Source organism: Aulonocara stuartgranti (assembly GCF_965226115.1).
Source record: "Aulonocara stuartgranti genome assembly, chromosome: 14".
NCBI lineage: Eukaryota > Metazoa > Chordata > Actinopteri > Cichliformes > Cichlidae > Aulonocara > Aulonocara stuartgranti.
The window spans coordinates 12424838-12431258 of NC_138950.1; the positions used below are offsets into that span (position 1 = coordinate 12424838).

At 39.6% G+C, this 6421-nt stretch overlaps 1 protein-coding gene across 1 annotated transcript in view; it reads right to left on the reverse strand.

Annotated features, from left to right (window-relative positions):
- The window catches only part of rtn4rl1b (reticulon 4 receptor-like 1b), a 152314-nt gene that overhangs the window by 38789 nt on the left and 107104 nt on the right, over positions 1-6421 (reverse strand). The window lies entirely within an intron of this gene.

Consider the following 6421-nt stretch of genomic DNA (forward strand, 5'->3'; position numbering starts at 1 on the left):
TAGGGAAACTGGCTGCTGAAAAGCAGGGCATTTTTGTCCCATAATGAGATTGTGACTGATTTAACTACAAGATAATTATAGATTAAATATGTAATCCTAATGCTCCAAAGGCCATGAAAGATATTTTGCCAGATTATTTTTTGTTAGAATGAGGATTTGGGACTTTGCAGGTGATAAGTTTGTGAGACAGAGACCTGCCCTACTCTGATATGCCTTAAAGACAGGACTGGATTCAGATGAACCCCCAAGAGAGGCTGTATCCCAATAAGGATTACCAAACTTGAAGCTATCCTGCACAGTGGCATTTGATAACAGTCACCTTTTCATCAGTGTCTAGCGCTAGACCCACTTAAACAAAAGAACAATGCAGGTTCAGTTTATTTTATCCAAGCTGCATAAACCTACAGATCCACATGCGCCAGAATTCCTAATTTCTAATTACTCTACCTCATAGAAATTCTCAGTGCTCATCCTTTCCATTCAATCTGTCACACTATAGAGATTTACCTGGCAAGAGTTCAGGGAATGACAGTAATAAACCCACCTTCATCTCCACGTTTCTATTCCTAATACACTTCATATTATTGCTAATACTTGTAAATAGGCAACTGAAATCCAGCTCAATATTGTTTGCTGAAATGGCTCACTGTTTATGGATACATGAAGCATAATACAAGGTTGAGATAGCTTGAAGCAATAATGGGAAAGTGTGTGTGAGAGGTGCAAGGAGTGTAAAACTGAAGTTATAGCCAGCATAAGAGTAGACTGGATGGGCAGGGCTGGCTGGTCCAATTATACTTGAGCCTTCAGGAAGAGTGAGAGGTAAAAATGCAGGAATTCATGTCACCTTGAGAAGCTAGTGTTACTAACAGACTTCTGCCCCAGATACTGTGTGTTTTGCAAATATCTATTTTTAGTTTTGGTAGCAGAAAAGGGAAACGATTATGTGCTTCTCATGCAAAAGATATGAATGCTAATGGAAGTTGTAATAGATTGACATATATAGTTGAGAAAATTAAAACACTTTATGTAGCAACAACATGACTTGCAGAATGTCTTTGAGAAGATCTATATACATACTCGGGTTCTTAATGGATTCATTCTATCTTTATCCACCCAAATAGCATCTTTTTGGGAAACAATTTAATTCTAAAATTTAAAGTGGTTCAGCTTCACTGATGAAATTCTAGTATTAGAACCCTGGTGATATATATTTTAAAGTTAAACACTGTGTCTGAGTCCCTCTCCGGTCCCTTATACATGAACAGCTTGGTGAAGTTTCATCGATGCATCCTATCCGCACAGAGAAATACAACCACACACTCGTCCATTTGCACATAAGAGCAATTTAGAGTAATCAAATAACCTAACAAAGATGATACACCTGGAGAAAAGCAGTGTAGAAGATCAGCGGAGCCATTAGCTGGTGCAGCGTGGCATGAAGATCAGCTTTCATCAGCGGATATACCAGATTTGTGGGCTGAGCATGCTACCCACATTTATCACTAGACTGATTAGACTGCATTCACTGTATGTAATTGTTTATAATGTAAAGTCTTCACTAGAAGAAGCATAGATTCAGCTCTTATTTTTTCTAAATCTATTAGAACATCAATAATTCACTTTCTTTTTCTTGCTTCTTTGCATTACTTATGCCACCTAATGTAGAAGATAATCCTGTATAGGTATTTCTCAAAAGCTCATCTGTCTTGTGTTCTGGTTTGTTTATGTGACCGAGTGAGAGTGCATGTTTGTGTGTTTGTGCATGTGTAAAAGTCTGCTCTAGTAATCAAGCTCTTTTATTAGAAAGCTGTGCAGTGCATAGGTTTTTTTGTATTACTGCCGGAGCAGGTGGTTTGTCATTGTGGCTGATCGATATTTGATCTTTTTGTTTGTTGCATGGTGGCACAATAAAAGCAGAAGGAGGCAAAATAACAGGGTGCTCCTATAGGGAACCAGATAGCTCCCAAAGCAGACAGAAAGGCTCTTCAAATCCCTCCTCAGGAGGGACAATGTCCATACAATCTTTGGTAGCAGATGAAGGAGCTGCAGAATTGATAAGAAAACAAAATGGAATAGAAAAGGAGTAAAATAAGATTTGTTGAAAGGGATGCTGATTTTTGACAGAAGGTCACTCCGTTGAGTTACTGTGGGGTTATCGTAGCTCTACTCATAAATGTGATTTTCTCTGTTCACTATGCCTCTTGATGAATGATGTTAGTGTTTAGTGAATCCCTTGAGGATTTAGCCATTTAGAAAATTGACTGCATGACTTTCCCACAACAATCATGGAATCGCACTAATGTGAAGACCTGACTAGTTGGACACCAGCTAATTTAAAGCCATCTCAACTGTTAATTGGTTACTTTATATAATTATCAAAATCAACTTATCTGATAATTTTAATGGCTCTTTACTCACATTGTTGTCATCATAACTTCAGAACTGTCAAAAATATACATATATATACACATCCAAATAGATGACACTGGCCAGCAGATGCCTAACATTTTTCCTGTCTGCACAATTGGAAAGGTAATTTAGGAATAAATAATGCCTGCCTTCTGCTTCTGGGGCATTAAGTAGTGTTTATGCAGAAAGATTGTCTCTCATCGAAAATATTTATTTGTAGTCATGCTTCCCTTGATTGATTTTCTGTCAACTCCTTTCTCAGCAAAAACAGCAGAGGGCTTATACAGAATTGTTAAACACAATCCTCCTGAATAGCTTCTAACTACAGCGACAACCCCATACAAATCCATGATGACACAGGAGTCTATCTATTTAATTTTTTACACGCTGCCTGCATTGTCCTCAAAATATAGCGAAGCCAGCATGAAATTGCAGATGCATTACTCTGGCTAAATTACAGCTCGCGGGCCCGACCGGCACTTCCTGAAATAGATGAGAAGCAAGGGGTCCACAGGCAACGTAGTGCTGTACAACAGCGGAACAAACAAAACAAATCGTCTTACGATATCACAAAAATCATGGACAATCTATAGAAAAGCCGCACCTGACTAAAAGCCGCAGGGTTCAAAGCTTGTGCAAAAAGTAGCGGCTTATAGCCCGACAATTACGGTATTCTTATGATGCAATGCTGCATCTTCGAAGGGACTTTTTGCCATATCTCCGCACCAGCACCAATTCTAGTGTGGTTTCCTCACTCATGCTGCACTTCTTTATCCTCAACATGTATTTACTGCACACACACTCATCATACATGCCATAGAAATACTTCCTCACTTTAATGATTTTGGAGAAATATCCAAAGTTTTCCGGTGCTCAGTGTGTGTGATGGGGGAAGGAATGGTTATGCAGGTGTATATGTGTGCTTCTGGCTTTCATGTGAGTGAATATATGTGTGTACTGGGACTGACAGGCTGAAAGCAGGGCAGTGACAGGTCCTGACTGTGAGATTGACGTGGGTACTGGGATTGAACAAGAGATGGATTTAGCTCAACTAATTGAACTGAGAGACCACTGAGGCTGTAGAGGAAGCTTGACTCAGCGTGCTGAAGTGCCTCTGTGTGTGTGTGCAAATGTATGCATGTGTGAGATTGTAGCTTACATGTGTTTTTTTCCCTTTTTCCATTTATATTTTTATTAATGACTCTGCATTCTGTCAAGATTGATGACACAGCATGGAAGTGGCTTGTGTTTGCCATAACCAAAGACTGCCTTGATTGAGATTTTTCTTTGTTGCTGTGAATTGTTTTTGACAGGCTGTGCCAAGGCCTCATGCCTCACCACTGACAGCTCTAGCTTTAGTCAATGTTATGTTACATTTGCTATTTATCAGCACCCTCAAAGCTGACTTTATTATGCCTATATGTCAGTCTGAGATCTCAGACAGGAACTTGATTTTACAGCACAAATACTGTGATATTCAGATTATTGTTTCTGCAATAATATACATGTAAGTCTTCACTTACATGTATAGGAATACATACTGTAGTCAGCTTCTATGACAGAGTGATTCATCTTTTATGTTTTTATCCATTTTAACTCCACGGCAAGTGCTGGTGAGCAGCGTACATGAACCCTCTCAGACAGGGCTGAGACAGGCTAGTACAGGGCAGGTTTTCTTTCTCTCCTGTCTTGCTGTCCATCATCTATCATATTTTCATCTGCCCCTGTCTGTTTACTTGCCTTGTCTCTATTCATCTCCATCCTGCCTCCCATTCTCTGTTCCACCTGCCTCCTTGCTCCTTCCTGCACCGCTGCAACACTTTTATCTCAGTCACCCCCACCTTCTATCTTCAATGAGTCCCTATGCTTTTTCTTTCTCTTGGGAACTATCTATCGAGATGAGCTGTCTCTGTGTATGTCTGTCCATCTTTTTGTCTTACTGTGTCTGAGCCAAGAGACCTAGTCCCCCTCGTTGACAGCCTCTTTCACTATGACTGTACTTTGGCCATGGACCTCTGACAGAAACTTTAGAAGGCCTGTCTGGAAAAAGACATTGAGGGGAAACTGAGAGGGCATTGAAGAGGTTATGAATCCCTGTACGAAGCCCTGTGCTGACAGGCAGCTCTTCCCTCTTGGCTTGTAGTCAGAGGCTGAGATGGATGTGAGGGATAGTCGGGATGGATGGGTCCCAGCTGGAGCAACAGCTATGAGCAGCGACACTGGCTAAAAAACACCAGCAAGGGATAAACCCAGTGATGAAAGAGTTGGAACGATAGCATGAACATGAGCATGCATATGTTTGTGTATGGCTGCACATTTGTGTTTCTTTGTATCAGTACAGGCGTGGCGTGTGTGTGTGTGTGGGGTGGTGGTGAAACCAGAAAAGATGTGACTTGTGAAGCACTGCAGAAAGCAGGGCAGATTATTCCTGGAAATCCCTGCATACATGTGTCAGCATTATGGGTGTGAGGTCTGCAAAGGGAGAGAGTAAAAGCTAGACGGGCCATATCGGGCCACGCTGTTTCTGTAAGCTGTGACTCAGTATGGTCTCAGCTTCTGTTATGCCTTCTTCCCAACCTGCCTACTGTAATCCACCCTGCTTGGCATGGGGTTCTGGTTACGGCAATGCCCAACCCACCTAGGTGCCAAGAGGAACACAGTATTCCCTCAACAGACAGGGTCTATTGATTGCCATATCAGAGGCCATATCATACTATCCGTTTATTGGACTGACTGAAGTTTTATTCAGCTTGCCCTGGCTGTGTATACAGCCAACAGATGACATTTAAACTATGGCTGGTGTACGCCTGCTGGACTGGAGCTGACAGCCTTACAAATGGCTACTTTACAGATGGCATTTTACTCTTGGCTTATTAATACTATTAAACACAGCTTGTTTATATGAGATGAAGGCCAGTCACATTGTTTTGGCCAGATACAGTCTAAAGCAAAGGGGTGTCGATATTGCTCATGGGAGCTTATTAAATCCCTTAATAATAAACAGCCGTTAATTTTCTTTCTGACTTTTAGGCAGCGCTGTGGCAAGACATGGCAAGACTAACATTAGTTTGTTCTCCTTTCTGTCGATATAGTAGTCACACTTAGACTCAGTAATTCAAGAAGCACCACAGAGGACACAGACGTTTTATAACCACTGCCCAGACAGCAGGAGCTACTGCACCTATTAGCATTAACCAGGCCTTTTCTCCTTAGCAAATTACCCAAATGCACCAGTTCATTTGTAGCACATTTAAAAAGGAATCAGCCAATATTGTCATGCTATTAACCAGTTTGATTTACACCATGACCTCAAAGATATGTCAGAATTGGTTAAATAAACTATGTATAGCTCCTAGGGTAATTGGATTTCTGCTCACGTCCCCAGGCAGATGATACAGTTACATGTGGGAAGAAGGGATTACCTTTGATTATAATGGAAACCTGATTATTAAATGTAAATGGAGCGGAAATTACCATGGAAAATGGACATCTTCACAGGAAACAGCCATTGCACAAAGAACCTATACAAGGAAAATAAAAAAAGGAGTGTCTCATAAATAGCTGTGCAGTCTGGCTTTAAAAAAAGTGTCCCTTGTGAGATTTATGCAATCCCAAACTTACTAAATTTTTCACTAAAACCATGTTGGTGAATCACAGTAGAATTAAATAAATACATAATGAGTCATTTGAATACTACAGACTGTCTAAAAATGAAACTCTTTTAACTATTAATTTCATTTTTTATATTATATCAAGCCAAAACAGATATAATACGATAATTAATGTAGTAATAAAATTACTTTACAACTAACATTTACTTCAACATTTTTGCTAAACCATTAAAACGTCTTTATTCTGCATTTAAATCAGTCATTTTTTCCATCATTTCCATTAAGGGACACTATGTATATATATATATATATATATATATATATATATATATATATATATATATATATATATATATATGTACACACACACACATATATATATATATATATATATATAT